Genomic DNA, 23,408 nt, shown 5'->3' on the forward strand with positions numbered 1-23,408 from the left:
GCCAGTGCTGCAGCAGTAGAAAATCCAAGTCAGAGAACATGACTATGTTGATGAAACCGCAGACCCCCATAAAAAGTGGGACCCACAGTACTGGTCATATAGAGATTTTTTTTCCTCTTTTATTTAAAAAAATAGTGATTTTGCTCTTTTCATTCAGCTGGATATTTCTCCTCAACAGTTCATGCCAGGCAGGCTTGCCAGCTAGCTAGCTGGATCCCCCTAGGGATAAACCTTGCCCATGTGCAAACTTCAGCCTCCACACTTTTTTGGGAGGGAGAAAAAAGCCTCTATAAAGCCATTTTCAGTACCATCCATGGAAGAAGTTTAGTCAAAATACAGATATTATGTACGAACATTCTACAGTACCTCAGAACAAAAGCCATTTCAAATCAAGATTACTGGACTTTCTTGTGGCTGTAATTCTTTTTGTTTATGACTTTTTAAAATCTTCTTCGGGCAGGGTAAAACTACTGCACCACCATAGGAGTATAAGGCTTGTGGAATATTAGTTGTGAATAAGATCTACACTTCAACGAGTGGCAAGATAACTGTAATATTTCTCTGTAGTGTTACTGAATATATAGCAGTAGAATCCTTATTTATTTTTTGTGTGATTGAAAGTTATCTGAATTAAGAGGTTAATTGAGTGTTTCTGAGTCATAACTTTGCCTCTGCAGTTTTTAAGTTTAACTTATTGCATTTTTTCTGTTAGATCTAACGATATTGAAATTCCTTTGACCCCAGGAAAGGATGATTCTTTAGGATGCGGGATTAAATGCTTTTAGTAGCTTTTATATGACTCAGGAAATTTGTGGCTAGATTGCAAAAGTTTTGTTAATAGCAGTTTTGAGGGCATGATTATTATCCTTAAAGTCCCTGATAAAATTTACCTGTATCTAGCAAGCTCTTAGACAGCACTCTGTATGCTAAAAGATATTCTGAATTAGGGGTAGGCAACCTATGGCTTGTGTGCCAAAGGTGGCACGCAAGCTGATTTTCAGTAGCATTCCCACTGCCCAGGTCCTGGCCACCAGTCCTGGGGCTCTGTTGCTGGCCTGGGGTACTGGCTGCTGGCCCCCTGACAGCTGGGATTCCGTCTGCTGGCCCCACTTAGCCTGCTGCCAGCCTCAGGTCCCGCCCACCAGTCCGGGGGGCTCTGATGCCGGCCTGGGGCTCTGAGGGGTGCAGACAGGGGCAAGAGAGGGCGCAGCTCAGCACCCCCACCTTAAAAATTGTTCCAGCACCACTGTGCTGGGATATTTTTAAGTCCTGATTTGCTGCTTATATCACTATCATGCCACATGGAACAGAGCACTGCGTTTGACGTTGAGATTAGAATGTATGTGCAAGAACAGGAATCAGAGTTTTCTGACTAAATAAAGCTATGATTTTAGCCAAAGAAGGCTGAAGCTAACCTTTCCTTTCATTGTCTAAAAGGATGAGGGGAGGTAATGCTCACCATTGATAGTGCTGCTCATCTTCAGAGAGCTGTAGAAGCATTAGCAGGGAGGTAGAGATCTATCCCCTTTTTATAGACAAGGGAACTAGGCAGAGACCAAACAGTTATTCTCTTTGCAACTATAAGAGCTCATGTAAAAACGCAGGTAATCCTTATTCCTGACCCTGTTGCCTCTTCCCCAGTAGGGTCTACAGAAGTGCAAACCCCACTGCCAAGGACTGAGTCTTTTGGGGTTTTTTTGTTTGTTTGTTTTTCCTGTCCTCTGTTACTCCCTTTCTCTCTGGTGGCTCCACAATGGAGCGCCAGAAAGGCTTCCTGGCTTCTTAAAGACAGGGGCCTCAGAGGCGCATGGTAGGCAGGAGGAACAACTGCAGCATATACCCACAACCCAATATAAGAAAGAAGATCACAGCTGGGACATGGGCAAGCGTGATGTGGCTGCCAAATAAGAGTGTCACCTCAGTTGCATGACAGTTCCCAGTGCTGCAGAGCTACTACTAGTGATGACACATAAGAAGGAAAGAACCCAGCTAGACTGAATCCCAGATTGAGGTTATAAGGCTAGATGGGAGCTGGGGGAGGGGGGCAAGGAGCAGGGAAAGAAATTATCCAACTTCTATAAACTGACATTTGTTCTGGGAATCGTTAAGGAACAAATGTAGAATTCCAACTACCTTTTTGCAAAGTCATATTTCACAGTGAAATAACTCTTTAAGAACGTACCCATGATAACGATATTCTGCATCTGTATCCATGTCAGAACTTCTCATTATTATTCTGAAATGCACAATAAAGCCAGGGTCAAGGTCAAAGACTGTATACCCATTTATGGAGAGTGCTGTTCTGGCCTCATAAGAGACCACTCCCACTAAAATCAACAGGAATCTTTCCATTGACTTCATTAGCTGCTGGACTGGGCCTTCATTAAGGAATGGAACACTGAAAAACATTCCTCCGTTCTGAGGAAAACCATTGTTTTGTTCCACGGAAACTGGACTATAGCAATTCAATCTTAAGTCTCCTATTGTGCTTTAGTTTGCATTGGGTGCAACATCTGAACAGGCAGGGTATCGAGGAATTTCTTGCAAAAATTCCTAAACGGTTCTGTTAACAGGCATCCATTTATTCTCGTAGACATATATTTATACAGGTGTGGGTACAAGCATCAGTACTGCAGTTCTGAAAGTTTTCAAGTGCAGTACTGATGAGCACATTCACTGTAGGAAAATATTTTATGTAATAAGTAAACCTATGAAAATATTTGAGACTCTTGCAAACAAATTTGTTCACACTTAGTGTTTTGTTATGATCTTGGCTCAAGTCAAGTCTGACAGTTTTATTTTCACAGATATGAGTTCTACACTAGACATGAATGGCAGCACTGCAGATCTGAAAGCTTTCAAAGGTCCTGTCCAGCAATGTGCTGAGCACTGTCCACTTCCATTGCCTTCAGTGGGAGTGAGGGGAACGCAGTACCTCTTGTGGTCTGATCCCAGCTGCATTCTAGTAGATCATATTCATTGTAGGAAAGTATGATTTATAATGTATGTGATAAGTAAACCTTTTAAAATATTTGAGAAACTAGTCAACAGTTTATTGACATGTTTTGTATGACTAAGATCGGGTATAGCACCAATAACCATATTTTACATAATTTGTCCTGATCTCTCAGAGTAAGTGGCTTAGCTATTTCTGAACTGCCTCCAAACAGTGCATATATACTGATGTGTTTCTGGCATTCCTCTCAACACACCCCAACCACAAATATAAAACACACACAAATATTATTTAGAATTGTTTTCATAAGTATGCACATGCCCTTATAAAGCTATTTTGCTTTGAAAATAAAATTATTGAGAAACTGATTTACATTTAAAATCTAAATTTATGGAACAGCACATATTTAGCATGGAACCTAATGAAAAGATGCCCTTAATAGTAATATTTGTTTAAAATCCTCTTCAAGGGCATTTTTATCAATGTAACAGGAATACCTAATTATCCTCATGGTAGCATAACTAAAAATTAATAAGAAATTTGTAAATTCAGAAATTCTGTGCAGGTGTTCCAACTTTCTGCAGTAAAGAATTTGATACACAATTTTTAGGATTATTGCATGTATTTTAAGAAATGCATGTTGGTTAAATATTTAAAAATCAGTGTAAATGTTTCAGATCTTGGAAATAACTAGCACAAAGAATGAACCTTACATGAAAATCCTGAGATTGACAAAGAAGTTGAGTAAATTGTGTATGTTCTTATGCACTTACCTCTTCGCACCAAAGCTTTCTTAAAATAACAACGTTGCTGAAAATAAAATAATTGATTGGTTATACAACCCAGAGAAGATTTCTTGCCTGTAACACTCAAGAGAGGACTACTTGCCAAGAATGGTAAGAACATTTTGCTACCCCCCATTTAAAAGCTGCTTGTAGTTTATTACAGCCATTTACCTTTTTATTTTATATAGTCTGCTCCCTTGCTTTTTTTTCCTCCAAATTTGTCATCTTTGAAACATGTTAATTATATTAGTAATTCTTATGATGACATCACTGGCTAAGCAACTCTGCTTCTTGAAAAGAATTTTTTTATTTTTATTTTTAATGTCTTTCTGTTTACCTCAGTCTTTGCAGCTCAATCGTAAATGGCACATTTAGGGAAACTAAAATCTCATCAGCCATATTGTAGAAGGCAACATACCACAGTGATATGTTCTTATAGCTATGAAGCATAAGTCTGAAGGACTGGATCCCAAAATGATGCAAAGATGATGTAGTTCTGCTTTTTCTTGGGCTTCTTCCAGTGTTGCTATAGCTACAATGGAACCTTTCCATTTCAATCTTCCTGCAGTGCAGTCTATTAATAAAACAAAATGAAAGTTTGGCCAGCTAGATAATTTTAGTGGGTAATTGTCACAGGCTGACTGGTTCCTTTAAGAGGGAGCAGTTGGTCCAGTGCCCGTGTAACTCAGTTGGGCTTAAAAAAGGACATCTGAGCCCTAGAGGGGAAAAGATTTGGTGAATTGGAACCTGAGAGGGGTCAGGAAGAGGCAGATGAGGCTGCCTGAGAGAGGCAGGAAGGGGCAGGTGAGGGCTGCCAGAGACCTAGACAAGAGAGAAGTAGCAAAGAAATGGTGGAAGGAGTTGTTTGGAAGGAAAGCAGTAACTGTGAGCTGCCGGTGACGAGCTTGGCAGAGAGCTGTTGGGTGAGAACTGACTGAAGCTGGGGTCCCCTGATAAGCAGATGGCATGGACAATGGCCCCTAGGAAAAGGAGATGATCTGGCTTGGTCAGGGGAAGCCGAGCCCAGAAACAAGAGGGTTACTGCAGAAGGGTAGATCCTCTGTTCAGGGGTATGACTCAAAGGCAGGGAGGCATGGAGGAGCCCTTGGGATGAAGACCTGAGTGAAGGGGTGTGGGAAGACTGGTCACCCTCAGGCTTGAGGAGGCAGATGCTTGGCTCAGGGGCCAAAGGAACCTAGACCGAAGTGCTGCTATTGACTCTTGGGTGGGTGAGCTGCTGTTGATGTCCCTGGAGAGGGGCATGGGAACACCTGCTGTATGTTTGTTAATTGTGGAAATTGGAAAATGGTTTTACTACAGGGTTTGGGGGAAATACTACACTGGTATATGTGAATATATTATACCCAGAGGTGAACTTTATGTCAAATGCTGAGAGACTGTCCCTTTCATAGGCAGGAGAAGGTGGAAAACTGAGGCAGGTGAACCTGTCATGCTGCAGCTTGCAGCAGGAATGCACCTCAGGTGGGGGTCGCCCTATCCGAGTAGTGCAATTTAGGTTTATATGAATGCTAATTACCAAAGACCATTTGTAATGACCTGGCTGCATCCCCCTAGTGGACAGTCCTCAGTCTGTTGTAATTGGACTCAACATTTGTGTCCCACATGCTTTCAAGCCAGCTGGTGGGGCAGAGTCCAGACTCCATTTCTAGCTCTGAATTTCTAAGGAATGCTCACAGGTGTGGATTATCTGTCTGCTGCCCTCTGTTGGGATGTGGGATTTTGCTTTCCAACTGCCCAAAACCATGAAACCAATTTTGACACTTCCCGAATCTCCCCAGTTATTTATAAACACTTGCCCAGAGCTTCACCTCACCATGGAGTACTTTTGTTTATAGTTGAGTCTTGGGAACTACGTGGCAGGTAAGGTAAGGAATACAGACTTAAACCTTTGTGTTTTACCTTTTAAAGCAGATGGAAGTTACAGATATGTGAAGAAAGACAGTGAAAACCTATATAATCTTTCTCTGGGGGTATGCTGACCTCTTCTTGTGGGTCCTAGGTTAGGTGAATGGACCTCTTTCTTGAGTTCTTCTGTTGTCTGGGAGTAGTCAGCCAGAGAGAGAGAGAGCCTGGAGCAGATCCTGCTCTTAATAAGGTTTTAGTTACCTCTCTCATGTGACCACCTGATCAGCTTCAGAACCCCACTCAGGTGGCTAACTGGTAAATGCCAGCCCCACTTCTCCCAACTCCAAACTGGGAAAACCAGTTTCCTTTGGTCTGTCCACTTTCTGTAGCAAAACCATTGTTCTAGGGGTGGACCCCTTTGATTGGAAGACAATCAAAGTTGATTACTCTTGTGTAGCCCTTCAGAGCATTGTCAGTGTCAAGGTTCCTTCCCCACTCTGAATTTTAGGGTACAAATGTGGGGACCTGCATGGACACTTCTAAACTTATTTACTAGCTTAGATCTGGTAACTCTGCCACCATCCAGAAATTTTAGTGTCTGGAGCATTTCCTGTCCCCCCAAAACTCTCCCCTCCCTGGGTGGCCTTGAGGGACTTCACCAGTTCCCTGGTGAGTCCAGATCCAAACCCCTTGGATCTTAAAACAAGGAAAAATCAATCAGGTTCTTAAAAAAGAAAGGTAAAAATCATCTCTGTAAAATCAGGATGGAAAATACTTTACAGGGTAATCAAATTCGTATTGCCCAGAGGAACCCCCTGTAGCCTTCGGTTCAAAGTTACAGCAAGCAGAGGTAAAATCCTCTCAGCAAAAAAAAGGACATTTACAAGTTGAGAAAACAAAAATAAGACTAATCCGCCTTGCCTGGCTATTACGTAAAATTTTGAAACATGAGAGACTGATTCAGAAAGATTTGGAGAGCCTGGATGGACGTCTGTTCCCTCTTAGTCCCAAGAGTGAACAACAACCAAAAACAAAAGCACAAACAAAGACTTCCCTCCACCAAGATTTGAAAGTATCTTGTCCCCTTATTGATCCTCTGGTCAGGTGTCAGCCAGATTCACTGACCTTCTTAACCCTTTACAGGTAAAAGAGTCATTAACCCTTAACTATCTGTTTATGACCCCCCCCCCCCAATCTCAGACAGTGTGGAACCACACTGGCGGTGATTTCTTCCTAGAACTTGAGAATAAACAGATTAATAAAACACATGCACCTTTATATATACTACTAATTATGTAAAACTACAAGATTTTCTGCATTTTCAAGGACAATTTTTAACCAGTTGATTCTGGGAAACTTTCACGGGAGAGTGTATCAGCTACTTTGTTAGAAGCTCCTGAAATGTGTTGAATTTCAAAATCAAAATCTTGGAGAGCTAAACTCCATCAAAGCATTTTTTTGTTATTTCCTTTGGCAGTATGAAGCCACTTTAGTGCAGAATGGTCGGTTTGTAGCTGGAAACACCATCCCCAAAGGTATGGGCGTAGCTTTTCCAGGGCATACACAGTAGTGTGGCATTCTTCTTCACTGATTGACCAGTGGCTTTCCCTCTCAGACAGTTTTCTTGCTGAGAAACACGACAGGATGAAATTCTTGATCCGGTCCTTCCTGCATTAACACTGCTCCTACACCACGCTCAGATGCATCTGTGGTTACTAGGAATGGTTTGTCAAAGTCTGGGGCCCTTAGCACAGGGTCAGACATGAGTGTTGCCTTAAGCTGGTTAAAGGCCTTCTGACACTCATCAGTCCACTTAACTGCATTTGGCTGTGTCTTTCTGGTCAGGTCTGTTAGTGGAGCAGCGATTTGGCTGTAGTGTGGTACAAATCGCCTGTAATATCTGGCCAAGCCTAAGAAGGATTGGACCTGTTTCTTTGACTTTGGGACAGGCCACTTTTGGATAGCATCCACCTTGGCCTGTAGGGGATTTATTGTTCCTTGACCCACCTGGTGTCCACGGTAAGTCACTCTGTTTTGGCCTATTTGACACTTAACAGTTAGTCTTGCCTGCCTGATGCGCTCGAAGACTTTTTCCAAGTGTTCCAGGTGTTCTGCCCATGAATCAGAAAAAATGGCCACATCATTGAGGTAGGCAACTGCAGATTCTCCCAATCCTGCTAGGAGACCATCTACAAGTCTTTGGAAGGTGGCGGGTGCATTTTGCAGCCCAAAAGGAAGCGCATTAAATTCATACACCCCTGCATAGGTGATGAAGGCTGACCTTTCTTTGGCGGGTTCATCTAGCGGTACTTGCCAGTACCCCTTGGTTAAGTCTAATGTAGAGATGAACTGGGCATGTCCCAATTTCTCCAATAGTTCATCGGTGTGTGGCATTGGATAGTTGTTGGAACAAGTTACAGCATTTAGCTTACGGTAGTCCACGCAAAAGCGTATTTCTCCATCTGGTTTGGGAACTAGAACCACGGGAGATGCCCATGCACTGTTAGAGGGGCGGATTATACCCATCTGTACCATGTTTTGGATCTCCTGTTCTATAGCAGCTTGGGCATGAGGAGACACCCGGTAGGGTGGGGTTCTAATTGGGTGACCATTACCTGTGTCAATGGAGTGGTATGCCCGTTCGGTCCACCCTGGAGTGGCTGAGAACATTGGCGCAAAGCTAGTGCATAGCTTCTTCATCTGCTGTCGCTGCAGACGTTACAGGGTTGTGGAGTGTTTCACCTCTTCCACGCCACTGTCACTTTTTCCGTCGTAGTAGACACCTTCAGGCCACTCAGCGTCATCTCCTCCCTGGGCTGTAAACTGACAAACCTTTAAGTCTCTGGAATAAAAGGGCTTTAGAGAATTAACATGGTACACTTTAGGCTTCAGGGTTGAGGTAGGGAATGCTATGAGATAGTTAACAGCTCCCAGGCACTCTGGGACCGTGAATGGCCCTTCCCATGACGCTTCCATCTTATGGGCCTATTGCGCCTTCAAGACCATAACCTGGTCCCCTACTTTGAAGGAACGCTCTCTGGTATGTTTATCATACCAGGCCTTTTGCTCTTCCTGAGCATCCTTTAGGTTTTCTTTAGCAAGGGCTAAAGAGTGTCAGAGGGTGCTTTGTAGGTTGCTTACAAAGTCTAGAATGTTCCTTCTTGGAGAAGGCATAAACCCCTCCCATTGCTGCTTCACCAACTGTAATGGCCCCTTAACCTCGTGGCCATACACAAGTTTGAATGGTGAAAACCCTAAACTGCGATGTGGTACAGCCCTGTAGGCAAAAAGCAACTGCTGCAACTCTAATCCCAATCATTTGAGTGTTCATTTACACTCATGGCCCCCAAAGTATCATGGCCCCCAAAGTTCCATTAAACCTCTCCACCAGGCCATTGGTTTGATGGTGGCAAAGGGTGGCAACCAAGTGATTCACCCCATGAGCTTCCCACAGATTTTTCATGGTTCCTGCCAGGAAATTAGTTCCCGAATCTGTAAGGATGTTGGAGGGCCAACCTACCCTAGCAGACATTTTTGCCAAGGCCTGGCACACAGTTTTAGCCCTGGTGTTGCTTAGAGCTATTTCTTCTGGCCATCAGGTAGCAAAGTCCATGAAAGTCAGTATGTACTGCTTTCCTCTGGGGGTCTTTTTTGGGAAAGGACCCAGAATATCCACAGCTACTCGCTGAAATGGGACCTCAGTTATGGGGAGTGGCTGTAGAGGGGCTTTGACCTGGTCTTGGGGCTTTCCCACTCGTTGGCACACCTCACAAGACAGGACATAATTAGCAACGTCCTTGCCCATTCCCTCCCAGTAGAAGGAGTTCCCCAATCGGTCTTTGGTTCTATTCACCCCAGAATGGCCACTGGGATGATCATGAGCTAAACTCAAGAGCTTGACCCAGTACTTAGTTGGATCTACCAACTGTCTTTTGAGAACGCCAGTCTTCCTGGTGTCCACCAGAAAGAGTCTCCTTGTATAAAAGTCCTTGTTCTACAACAAACCGAGATTGATTAGAAGAGCTGAGAGGCGGTTGAGTGCTTCATGCTGTAGAACTGATAAATGAAATTGTTTTTAATTGTTCATTTTATTAATGTAACTTCTGTTCACCATTCACTACACTTGCCTACACTGTAACTTCTATTCCATATTGTAACTCAAACCCCATTTTAAAACACTCACTCCATTTTGTAAAAGCTTCCTCCAACCTTCATTTTTGCAAACCCTGCAGTAATCTTATTAGTTTAGTTTAGATGTGTGAATGAGGTATGTATGAATGACGGAATCAACCTCCAGCCCCAGCCTGTCCTGATGAGATAAAATTCAAATACCAAGGGCTGAAGACCTAGACAACAGCCCTAAACAAAGTAAGAAGCATCCACCCTAAAAAGAAAAGGACAACAGAACAACAGAAGGAAGATCAAAGCCAGGTTCAAGGCTGAAAGTCACACCTGCAATTAATGGGTGATCAATCTAAACTCAGAGGCAGCGTGACACAGCAAGACCTATAGACTTTGAATCCAAACTAAAAGCCTATAAAAAAGAAGGGTGAGATGAGAAACTCTGGGTAACATTCTGCTGCCAGCATGGAAGGACATCAGTGCCTGCCCAACAAAGATCCAGCTCAGCCTTGTGCCCAGCTTTCCTGGCCAGTTAGCTGCCACAAGCTACGAACCCAAGCTGCAAAATCAAGCCATGAACTTAAGCTATCTTCAGGACTGGTAACTATGCAGCAGCTGCAGAACACCTGATGTGTGTGTGAATGTGTGTGTGTATAGGTATTAGGTATTATAATGTGAGTGTGTGTGTGTGTGTATAGGTAATAGGTATAATGTGTGTGTATAAGAATTAAGATATTAGTTATTAGTCATAAATTGTTATAATAATAAATGTGGCATCTTTGCCTTGTCCCCTTTAATAAGATCCTGCTGATTTTTATTGGTCTAATATAATTGGTACAACAGTGCTGCCACCCAAGCTTTCTGAAGGCTGTCATCTGCTTCCTGCTCAGCCTGGAACTGTTTCCTTGAAGCTGGAGACATCAGTTCCTCCTTAGACTGTGGACTTGGACTTGGTCCCTCTGAAAGCAATGTAGGTGATGGGGTTGTTTTTGTTGATTGTGAACCGCTTTCCGCTGGTGCACTATGTGATAGCTCAGGCTCTGGCTGAGCCTCTTGGGTATGGTTGTCTGCTGCTTCTGCCAGTTCAGGCCCACTGGTGCCTTTTGGCGTTGGAGTTGTAGATGGGTTTGCAAGCGCTGGAGTCAGCGCTGGCAACGGTTCTGGTGCTGGTTGCTTTTCCAGTTCCGGTTCTCGGATGGATGCACTATGGCTGTTGCAGTCGTTGGCAGGGGATCCAGTTCCACCACCTCTGGCTAGGTCCCTGGTAACACAGATGGGGCCCTTGTGGACAGCTCAGGAACAGGGATGGGTGTGGAAGCTTGCTTGGCCTGGCCGCGTGTGACCATTCCCACCTTCTTGGCTAGCTTCACTTGGTTGGCCAAGTCTTCCCCCAGTAGCATGGGGATGGGATAATTGTCATAGACTGCAAAAGTCCACATTCCTGACCAGCCCTTGTACTGGACAGGTAACTCAGCTGAAGGCAAGTTTACAGATTTTGACATGAATGGGTGAATTGTCACTTGGGCTTCTGGGTTGATGAATTTGGGGTCCACCAAGGATTGGTGGATAGCTGACACTTGTGCCCCTGTGTCTCTCCGCACGATAACCTTCTTTCCTCCCACTCTCAAGTTTTCCTTCCGCTCTGAGGGTATTTGAGAGGCATCTGTGCCTGGGGATTTTGGTGTGATTGTTGTGTAATGAACTGTAATGGTTGGAGTTCTTGGGGCAGTGGGCCTTTATATGTCCCAGTTCATTACATTTAAAATATCACCCAGCTGACTGGTCACTGGGTCGAGGTGGGTTGCTGGAGACTGGTGAGGTGGGACAATAGGGTGTCTGGGGCTTTCCTTGGGTTGTAGGTGGGGTCTTGGGTTGCCCCCGGTGATAGGGTTTATTTTCGGTTTGCCCCCTTTGATATTCGCTCCCCTTGACAGTAGTTTTTTTTTCTCTTTTCTGCCACTTCCACCTATTTCCTCAGGAACACCCTCTAAGAACTGCTCCATTTGCATTAGGAAGGACAGCTCTTCCAGAGATTTAGCACTTGCTCCTGATATCTGGGCATCCCAATTCTTTCCAATGTGGCAGGCGTGTCGGGTAAATGACACATCTGGTTTCCACCTTAGGGCTCTGAACTGCCGACAGGCATGCTAAGGTGTTAGCCCCATTCTGATTCTGGCCTTGGTTTGAAAAAGATTATAATGGTTCACGTGTTCCTTAGGCATTTCAGCTGCCACCTCTGCTAAGGGTCCACTGAGCTGTGGCCTCAGCTCTATCATGTACTGGTCTGCAGAGATGCTGTACCTAAGGCAGACCCTTTCAAAATTTTCTAAGAAGGCCTCAGTATCATCACCTGCCTTGTAGGTGGGGAATTTTCTAGGATGGGAAACAGTACCTGGAGAAGGGTTGTTAGGGTTGACTGGTACATCTGGCTTAGCCCTTGCTAATTCCTGGGCCTGCTGGTGGGCCTCCCTCTGGATCTCCATCTCTTTTTCTTTCATCTCCATAGCTCTCCGGTGGTCAGCCTCTTTGGTTTTCTCTTCTCTTTCTTCTTCTCTCGCCGCCATAGCTCTTTTGTGGGCAGCCTCCTCTCTGGCTATTTCTAATTGTTTTATTTCCATCTGTCTCTCTTGTTCGTTGTCTTTCTCTGTTGCTTCCAGCCTAGCCAGCTCTAGTTTGTTAGCTGCTCCACTGGTACTCATTTTTCTGCTTTCTTGTGCTGGCCACACCCTTCTGCAGCTCACTGAAACTGGGATGCACTCGGCTCAGGGCTGCTTGGTTAACAGAGACTTTCTAACTAGCTATACCTGAGAGGTAGAAAGAAAGAAAACAATTCAGCTTGTAAATTCCCTTTGCTGGCTGCTTGCTCACAGCTTGAAGCCTCCTCTTAACAAAGATCCTTGTTAAAAACCTTAACACCTCTGCTTTCAGGCTGCTTTCTAAGCAGCTAGAAAGGAGATAAAAAAAAAAATCCTACTGGCTTTTGGTTCCTAAAAATCCCTCACCGCTGCTCACCATGTCAAGGTTCCTTCCCCACTCTGAACTTTAGGGTACAAATGTGGGGACCTGCATGGACACTTCTAAGCTTATTTACTAGCTTAGATATGGTAACTCTGCCACCATCCAGAAATTTTAATGTCTGGAGCACTTCCTGTCCCCCCAAAACTCTCCCCTCCTTTGGTGGCCTTCAGGGACTTCACCAATTCCCTGGTGAACACAGATCCAAACTCCTTGGATCTTAAAACAAGGAGCAATTAACCATCCCCCCCTCTCTTCCCCCACCAATCCCTGGTGAGTCCAGATCCAACCCTCTTGGATCTTAAAACAAGGAGAAATCAATCAGGTTCTTAAAAAGAAAGGTAAAAATCATCTCTGTAAAATCAGGATGGAAAATACTTTACAGGGTAATCAAATTCGTATTGCCCAGAGGAACCCCTTCTAGCCTTAGGTTCAAAGTTACAGCAAGCAGAGGTAAAATCCTCTCAGCAAAAAAAAGGACATTTACAAGTTGAGAAAACAAAAATAAGACTAATCTGCCTTGCCTGGCTATTACTTACAATTTTGAAACATGAGAGCCTGGATGGACGTCTGTTCCCTCTTAATTCCAAGAGCGAACAACAACCAAAAAACAAAAGCACAAACAAAGACTTCCCTCCACCAAGATTTGAAAATATCTTGTCCCCTTATTGGTCCTCTGGTCAGGTGTCAGCCAGGTTTACTGAGCTTCTTAACCCTTTACAGGTAAAGGAGGCATTAACCCTTAACTATTTGTTTATGACAGTCAGGCATTATAGTAAGCTGTCATTGGTCAGTCCTTGACCTGTAGGTAATTACAATGTAGGTCACATTCTTAAAAATGGTGTGAGTACCAATTAAATGTCACAGTTTGATAGAGACATTATACTGATCCTTCACACTACTGGAAAAACATTTGCATTGTTCTAAGAAGCAAGCTGAAATTCTGAAAGCAAACAATTCTGAAAGAATGGGATAATAGTTTATACTCTGTAATGGATTGTCAGCTGTCAGTCTGTATATTTAGTATTGCTGAAGATTAACTAACTGCTTACTGATTCACTGTTCCATTCACCTGGCTCTTAGAAGGTGCGAGCATCCCTGCGGTATAAGTCTAAAGCTATCATTGTCATTAGTGCATTTCTCATGGTTTCCATTAATAGTCTATAGATTTAAAAAAATACAAAGACTTTGCCTAAATCTTGTGATGTTATAGCTGAAATAGTCTAGTGTTATATTAATAGAGATGTGAAATTTATAATCTCTTTTCCTCTACTTTGCACATCTGAGATAACTAGTTAAAAAACAATATTGCCATACCTACATAAATACAGGACTTGGGGGTATTTCTCAGGCCATCAAAACTGCCTCCAAAATCTCAAGATTTTTGTTTGTGCTACAGATACTAGGCAGTAGACTCTGACCATGATAATGGCATGAAATAGACTGAAGACAAAGGAGAGAGTTGAAGGATATTTCAAACAAGATAATTGGAGTTCTTGAGCCCCTACCATTATCAGTCTACCTAAAGTGGCTGTCATTTTAAATTAAACCTTGACCACAAAGCATGCTTTGCTTCAAATGATCTTGCTATACATAAAGCATAAGAAGTGGTAGATCAATATACTTTAACTTCTTCAGTAAAGTTTCAAGAAACAAGCACTTCTCCCATACACTTTATAAATAACTTTGTTTTAAATACACAGTTAATAAAAGTGCCTGACTGTCAGATAAGTTTGGTTTGAGTTAGGGTTATCCCTTTATTTGAGGGTTATCTTCTATGTCCTAGAAGCTACACTTTGAAGTCATCAGGTGTCCTGAAAAATCAAGTATCATTGGCGCCAAAGCATCATCATCACATCATTGTGTACTGATGACTGTTTTCTTTTTTAAATAAAATTGTAAAGTGGAGGTGAGGGAAGAAGGGAAAAACTGCTGTCTTGACCTTCTAGTATATGATAGCCATTCACTTCTGTAATTTTTCATAACTAAAACTTCTCTGCTTTTCTGGGACCATTCTGGGTATAGAAAAGAGCTTAATTTTTTTTGTGGACATAATTTGATGCAAATAGAGGTCTTTATAATATCCTCTCAGGTGAATATGTAGGTAGATTCTAAGTAACAATATTTTTGGGAATCAAGGGCAGGCTAAAGCTGGTAACTTTCCTTATTACCGCATATGAAGCCCTAGAAAATGGAGCTCTTGGATAGCTCCATTAGATGTGTTCATCAGGTCAAATATCTTCCTATAATCCATGCTGAATGCATGCAGTATCATAAGAGAGAGAGATATTTGGGAGACAATTTTGATTTTGGGTGGGGAGGGGGGATTTCTGGGTTCGCCACTTACCATTTTTTTTTTTAAATATAGGATAATGCCCAAAGCTATTAAGTATGGGGTTTTCATTATGTAAGTAGACTATTGGACTCAAAACTACAGATTGGAGCCCATAGTTGACTGTGTCTTTAAGGACAAATATTTTTAATACATATAAATTGTCCTGATATAGGAGAAACAATCCTGATAATTCATAAGCAAAATATTTAATATTTTGTCAGACTGTCATATTTTAAGAGTTAAAAAGTATATGTCTGTATTTTCCCACAAATGTCCCTGTTGTTGCATTCAGACATTGGCAGGGATGAAAGATCGAGGGAGAGCTTTCCAAGGGTGAGTTAGATCTTCTTGGTATTTAGGTTTCAGAGTAGCAGCCGTGTTAGTCTGTATCCGCAAGAAGAACAAGAGTACTTGTGGCACCTTAGAGCTCTTGTGGCACAGCTGTAGCTCACAAAAGCTCATGCTGAAATAAATTTGTTAGTCTCTAAGGTGCCACAAGTATTCTTGTTCTTCTTGGTATTTAGGTATATGAAGTGTCTGAATTGTATACTTTGGAAAAAGGGGACTGAGTTACCAACACGTTTATAGATGATCTTGATGGGCAATGTGAGGAGGCGATATAGGTGCGATTTTCAAGTACAGTTTTATCTCTCTCTATCTACTGGTTGACCAGGTTAATCATAAATGTCTTGGACTGGTCAGAAGAACTAGTTTAAATAGTCATTTTACTGGTAGTAAAATTATAATTTCCTAGGAATGCATTCAGGCCTTCATATGTAGGGTATATTTAAATAAAAGAAAATACAAGGAACTAAATTCCACCCTCAATCAAACCTGTGCAAAGCCATTGACTTCAGTAGGATTGCAATAGTGCAACTGAGGCCAGCATATGGGCTTCGTGTTGAGGCCCCTTCAGTTTCCTTTCTCTTTGCCTTGCACAGACTGCTCAGACCTTCTTTTGTGTAGATACCACCATGCAGTGTATTTATAGTGTTACACTCTACCACCTTCTATGTGCTTGTGCAGTCACAGTATTTATGATGTCTTTTAGTTTTTTACTATCTCTTCTCCAACAGGTGGGGAGAAAACGTGTCTCTTTCCAGAGAATGCCCTTTTGTCAGGCCCTATTAGTGTCTGTGTCTCTCTCTCTCTCTCCTTCTCTCCCCTTGCACTTCCTTCCTGTGCTCTTTTATCCAGTCTCCAAGTTAAGGGACTAATCAGCCCATTAGCTGTCTGGTGCCAATTTGCTCTGGTAATCAGAAACTCCTCTTCTTAATCAGGAGTTGGATTTAGCTTGTGGGGGTGGAGGTGGGAAGGGGGAGAGAGAAGACTTTTTTTTTTTTTATAGTTAATGAACTCTGTCATGTAAACTCAGTCCTGCATGGCCATAGACTATAGGACTGGAAGGGACCTCGAGAGGTCATCGAGTCCAGTCCCCTGCCCTCATGGCAGGACCAAATACTGTCTAGACCATCCCTGACAGACATTTATCTAACCTACTCTTAAATATCTCCAGAGATGGAGATTCCACAACTTCCCTAGGCAATTTATTCCAGTGTTTAACTACCCTGACAGTTAGGAACTTTTTCCTAATGTCCAACCTAAATCTCCCTTGCTGCAGTTTAAGCCTCTTGCTTCTTGTTCTATCATTAGAGGCTAAGGTGAACAAGTTTTCTCCCTCCTTCTGATGATACCCTTTTAGATACCTGAAAACTGCTATCATGTCCCCTCTGTCTTCTCTTTTCCAAACTAAATAAACCTAATTCTTTCAGCCTTCCTTCATAGGTTATGTTCTCAAGACCTTTAATCATTCTTGTTGCTCTTCTCTGGACCCTCTCCAATTTCTCCACATCTTTCTTGAAATGCCGTGCCAGAACTGGACACAATACTCCAGTTGAGGCCTAACCAGCGCAGAGTAGAGCGGAAGAATGACTTCTCGTGTCTTGTTTACAACACACCTGTTAATGCATCCCAGAATCACGTTTGCTTTTTTTTTTTTTTGCAACAGTATCACACTGTTGACTCATATTTAGCTTGAGGTCCACTATGACCCCTAGATCTCTTTCTGCCATACTCCTTCCTAGACAGTCTCTTCACATTCTGTATGTGTGAAACTGATTGTTCCTTCCTAAGTGGAGCACTTTGCATTTGTCTTTATTGAACTTCATCCGGTTTACCTCAGACCATTTCTCCAATTTGTCCAGATCATTTTGAATTTTGACCCTGTCCTCCAAAGCAGTTGCAATCCCTCCCAGTTTGGTATTGTCCGCAAACTTAATAAGCGTATTTTCTATGCCAACATCTAAGTCGTTGATGAAGATATTGAACAGAGCCGGTCCCAAAACAGACCCCTGTGGAACCCCACTTGTTATACCTTTCCAGCAGGATTGGGAGCCATTAATAACTACTCTCTGAGTACGGTTATCCAGCCAGTTATGCACCCACCTTATAGTAGCCTCATATAAATTGTATTTGCCTAATTTATCGATAAGGATATCATGTGAGACCGTATCAAATGCCTTACTAAAGTCTAGGTATACCACATCCACCGCTTCTCCCTTATCCACAAGACTCGTTATCCTATCAAAGAAAGCTATCAGATTGGTTTGACACGATTTGTTCTTTACAAATCCATGCTGGCTATTCCCTATCACCTTAGCACCTTCCAAGTGTTTGCGGATGATTTCTTTAATTACTTGCTCCATTATCTTTCCCAGCACAGAAGTTAAACTAACTGGTCTGTAGTTTCCTGGGTTGTTTTTATTTCTCTTTTTATAGATGGGCACTATATTTGCCCTTTTTCAGTCTTCTGGAATCTCTCCCGTCTCCCATGACTTTCCAAAGATAATAGCTAGAGGCTCAGACACCTCCTCTATTAACTCCTTGAGTATTCTAGGATGCATTTCATCAGGCTCTGGGTGACTTGCAGGCATCTAACTTTTCTAAGTGATTTTTAACTTGCTCTTTTTTTATTTTATCTTCTAAACCTACCCCCTTCCCATAAGCATTCACTATGTTAGACATTCCTTCAGACTTCTCAGTGAAGACCGAAACAAAGAAGTCATTAAGCATCTCTGCCATTTCCAAGTTTCCTGTTACTGTTTCTCCCTCCTCACTGAGCAGTGGGCCTACCCTGTTCTTGGTCTTCCTCTTGCTTCTAATGCATTGATAAAAAGTCGTCTTGTTTCCCTTTATTCCCATTTGAGCTCATTTTGTGCCTTTGCCTTTCTAATCTTGCCCCTGCATTCCTGTGTTGTTTGCCTATATTCATCCTTTGTAATCTGGCCTAGTTTCCATTTTTTGCCATCTTTGAAGTCAGCGGGTGTTCTGTGTGCAGAGGACTTGAAGGATTAGGACCTTTGCTCTTCCGGATAATATTGAAAGGACATGAAGGGTGGAAAGGGGATTTGAAAGGTTCTCCACCCAGAGAGCATTATAGTTGTCTGGCTAGCTTGGAAGGACCATGTACAATCTCATTCAAAACAACACCAGAGGACCTAACGAAACTTCAGTTGAAGGTGAGTTTCAGTCACCATATGTCTAGCAATCTGAGGTGATACTGCTGTGTTTTAACAAGGCAAGACGTGGAATACGCTCTTAAAATGTCCCTAACTGGGAAAGAGGTAGTTACAGTCTCGAAAAAATAGATTTTTAGGGCCAATATTAGATAACACAGCAATCTTTATGTGCCTTCCTTAGTATGAGTGTTTCAGTTAATACAAATGAAATTAAATATAGAGCTACTCATGTAGCTTCCTGATAAAAAATACCCATTATGTATCCATGTTAAAGTGAACTGACTGGTTAGAGGTTTCCTCAGATTGAGATCCAAGCAAAATGCAGCAGTCACAGGAGGATATTTAGATAGAACTTTTAAAAGTTTACTTACGTATCTTGTCCACACAGGTTAATACAATGCATACCTAAATATGTACAATATAAAACAAAATGGGAAAGGACTCAAACCTGAAGAAGAGCTCTCTCTAGCTCTAAAGCTTGTCTCTTTTAACAGCAGAAGTTGGTCCAATAAAAGAGGATTTATAAATAGTCAATTTTTGCACAAGACCTTATCAAAGAAAGGGAAGCCCAGCAAAAACTGGAGGAGCCCTTCTCATTTCATTTCCTCTTTTATTAGTCAACTCCAGAATATAGAAGCAAAATCACACAAGGAAACAATCAAAATATTAAGATAAATGGGATTCGTTATGCATTCAATCCAGACAAGACAGGCTTCTTCCCTTGGAATATTTTGAAACTATTAAGGGCAGTAGCTGCTTCTTGACTCTCTCTTCCCTGATGAATCACTCAAGAGTTAGAAGTAGGAAGAAAGAAAGGGCAGAAAAAATCATGCAAAAATCTCTTCCCCCAGGTCCTATGCTATAGGGTGTATATCTTTATGCTTAAGAAATTATGTAACTAAGTCAGAATGGGAATCCCCAGTAAAACTAAAATGCCTTCAGCAGCTCCAACTTGTTTTGCAAGAGGTGACCTCATCAGGATCCCTGCCATATAAACGCAAGAAAACACAGGCCTAGGGGCAAACTTAGAGATCTCTGGGCTTCTTCATTTCTGACACATTACCTGGATGCACTACATTCCTGAGGGTATGGCTACACTTGAAATTTCAAAGCGCTGCTGCAGCAGCGCTGCGGGAGCGTCGCCGCAGCAGCGCTTTGAAGTGTGAGTGTGGTTGGAGCGCCAGCCCTGGGAGAGAGCGCTCTCGGTGCTGCATGTAAGCCACATCCTCTACGGGTGTAGCGTGCAGCGCTGCGGCACTGATTACATTGAGGCTTTACAGCGCTGTATCTTGCAGCGCTCGGGGTTTTTTTCACACCCCTGAGTGCGAAAGTTGCAGCGCTGTAAAGTGCCAGTGTAGCCAAGTCCTCATGACTGGTCAATAACTTCTCATGCAGGCACATGTGGCTCTGGAAGTGAAAAGCAGCTATTGGATACTTCAAAATTATTGAGAGAATCTTTTTGAGGATGCATTAGACAAAGCTAAGAAACTAAAAGATTTCTCCTACCCACTTGGTAGTACCAGGAATAGTATAATGATATTACAAAATTAAGCAATCTTTTTGAACGTATTCATTCCTCAAAGAAAAATGAAAAGAGGAGAAAGTCAATGAAACAGGATGAGGGTGATTGAAGAGAGAAATATGTTAAGTGACAAGGTGATCCTTGGTATATAAGTTTCACAAAATACTGTAAGTCCTGAGCAAATGGTACCTTTTGGGTGAAGGATATTACATGCCTGAGGAATTTTTTTTAACAGTGTATATTTTGATCACAAATCACTTCAGTTTTTCCTTCCCCAGTTGTACACATCTCAGAAAAATCCTACAGTGAAAATCTGTGGACTGGCTTATGATGAACAGAAAATTCTTTTTTTTTTTTTTTTTTTAATACCTACAATTGTTTTTCTTCAAATCAGCAGGTCCACAAATCTGACCCACCCAAGATCAATTTGGGACTCAGGGAAAGCTGTCACTCCTGCAGTAGCACAATTTCTCATTACATTATCTGACACTAATCTGTGGTGCAGTTGGGACTTAAACTACAGTCTCCCCATACCTAAGCTAGTGTCCTAACCACTGAACCATCCTTTCTCTTCTTCTACGGAAAGGTATTCAAAAGGAAAGATTTGGCCTGTGTTACTGACTGACGGGCCCAGAATAACTTCTAGAGTTGCAAGTAGACTAAAGATCTACTGGGCGGATCTGTGGATCTGCTTACATAAAGAGAGAGGAGAACGTTCAGGTGGTAGAAGCACATTTATCTAGAATAAGCGTTATGAGCTCAAGACAGCTAATTTTCCTGAGGCTAAAACGACATAAAGATATTATCCTTATTGTTAAATTTGGTAGTATTTTTCTTGAGTAGGACAGTAAACCTTTCAAGTGGTCATATTTTTTTAATCTTGCTAATATATTAAGGTCTGATAACAGTGTCGAGTACAGTCTTGCTTTACTTCTGGTGCCTCAGCAGCCATGTCCTGAAGGGCTTCTGTAGAGAACAGAATTAATCTTTTATTATCCATGTACAATTTGAGTACAGCACAAACAAAGCTTAAGTGGTTGATTTAGGTGAATGTGCATTTTGTACATATTCCTTCTTATGCCCCAGTCCTGCAAATACTTACACATAAAAGTTAAGCATGTATGTATGAGAAGTCTTGTTCAAGTCAATAGAAATACTCATGTGAATAAAGTTATGCACATGCTTAAATGTTTGTAGGATCAGGCCCTACAGATTGAGGAGATCATATTAAACTGATAAGTCTTCAAATATGTTATGGGCTGTTATAAAAAGGATGGTGATCAGTTGTTTTCCATGTCCACAGAAGGTAGGACAAGAAGTAATGGGCAGCATCAAGGGAGATTTAGGTTAGATATTAGGAAAGACTTGCTAACTATAAGGGCAATTAAATTCTGGAATAAGGCTCCCAGGTAGGTTGTGGAATCCTCATCATTGGAGGTTTTTAAACACAGGTTGGCCATATAACCTGCCAGGGATGATCTAGGTTTATTTGGTCCTATCCCAGCAAAGAGGGCTGGACTAGGTGACTTCTTGAGGTTCCTTACAGCCCAGCATTTCTATGATTCCAAAATACTTTATATGAGATGGCAAAATAATGGCAGTTGCTGAGCTGTATTCCACTGATCCATTTGACTCTTCTGGAGTGATTTCCTGGCACCATTGTTTATTTCAGTATGTGACTGAGTGTAACAGTTTGTAAACAAATAATCCTGTAACATAAAATACAAAATATGAACAATGTAGGGAATATGGATGTGCTGCTGCTGGCCTCCTTTTGGTTTTATACTTAAAAACCAAAACCAATACGCTTAATATAAGTGCTACACACACACAAAAAAATATTAAATTAGTTACTGTTGCTACAGTAATATACACCTTGCAAAAAATACATACCAGAAACATTCCATTTAATAGGAGCTATGGAATAAAAAGTATGGAAATGATCAATTAAGGAAATAAGGATAAATATTGTGGTAACCTTACAGTTCATAGATTGTCTTAAAATTGTAGATATGAAAATTCTAACTGCTTGAGTAGCTTCATTGAAGTGGACTGGAGAGAGAAATATGCTGCCAAAAATACTGCTATTTATTTATTTATTACTTGAAAATGATCCTGTGTACAAGGTTATGATGATTATTTACTAAGTAAGGCCTTGATCTTGCAATCTGTTGTTTGTGGGCAGATCCCTATACTCCCACCACAATGCAAGTTCAAGGCCTAAATCTTTAGCTTGATAACAAGAAAATGGTAGAAACTTCATAAATTTCAGAACAGTCATTTCTTCAACAAAAAACATGTTTTTTCAATATCCTTCACATTTTGGGGGAAATTGCTACTTTTACACAGCTAATCTTCAAATTTTGGAAACAGACTTTTCTCAGTGTTACATAGGGCCGCCCAGAGGATTGAGGGGGCCTGAGGTCTTCGGCGGCAGGGGGGCCCCGCTTCGGCGGTAATTCGGCAGTGGGGACTCCTTCCGCTCCGGGACCCGTTGCCGAAGTGACCCGAAGACCCGCGGCGGGGGGCCTCTGCCACCAAATTACCGCCAAAGACCCGGCTGCACTTCGGCGGTGGGTCCCACTTCTGCGGTAATTCGGTGGCAGGGGGCTCTTCCACCCCGAAGAGGAAGGACCCCTCACCACCGAAGACCCGGAGCAGAAAAAGCTCCAGAAGCCCGAGCCCCAGGAGTGTTTTCCAGGGCCTCTGGAGCGAGTGAAGGACCCTGCTCCAGGGGCCCTGAAAAACTCTCGTGGTGGCCCCTGTGAGGCCCGGGGCAAATTGCCCCACTTGCCCCCCACACTGGGCAGCCCTGGTGTTACAAAATGAGTGTTAGAGGTGAAAAATCACTCTTACAATTTTCTCTGTATCTATGCATGATATCAGCCTACTTTCTGTGCAGCAATAGCTCTTCTATTTTGTGATCTATGCCTTTATGTAGTAAGTACATTTTTCTTTTTTGATATAATCAATGTCTGAGAGATCAAGTTAAAACAGATGCAGGTGGAACCTTTACTGACATGATACACAAATGTAAAATGTGTGCCTAAACAACCTGGCAGTGCCCTTTTTAATATGCCGTCTTAAACTATACTGTCAGCTACTTAAATAATGTCTGTGCATCTTTTTTTACTCCTACATGCCTTTTAGAAGCTTAATAGAACAATCCCATGTACTGACCATTGTCCTTTTTCTGTTTGTCTTTTTCCTTTGTTTCTAATGCAGCAGAAGCAGCTCACTCTGTTATTTACGCTGGTATTTATTAATGTACATATACAATATCACCATA

At 42.2% G+C, this 23,408-nt stretch overlaps 1 protein-coding gene across 2 annotated transcripts in view; it reads left to right on the forward strand.

Annotated features, from left to right (window-relative positions):
• SGMS2 (sphingomyelin synthase 2) overlaps positions 1-23,408 on the forward strand; it is a 64,022-nt gene that overhangs the window by 14,134 nt on the left and 26,480 nt on the right. The window lies entirely within an intron of this gene.

The sequence above is a fragment of the Gopherus evgoodei genome, chromosome 5, assembly GCF_007399415.2.
Source record: "Gopherus evgoodei ecotype Sinaloan lineage chromosome 5, rGopEvg1_v1.p, whole genome shotgun sequence".
Lineage (NCBI taxonomy): Eukaryota > Metazoa > Chordata > Testudines > Testudinidae > Gopherus > Gopherus evgoodei.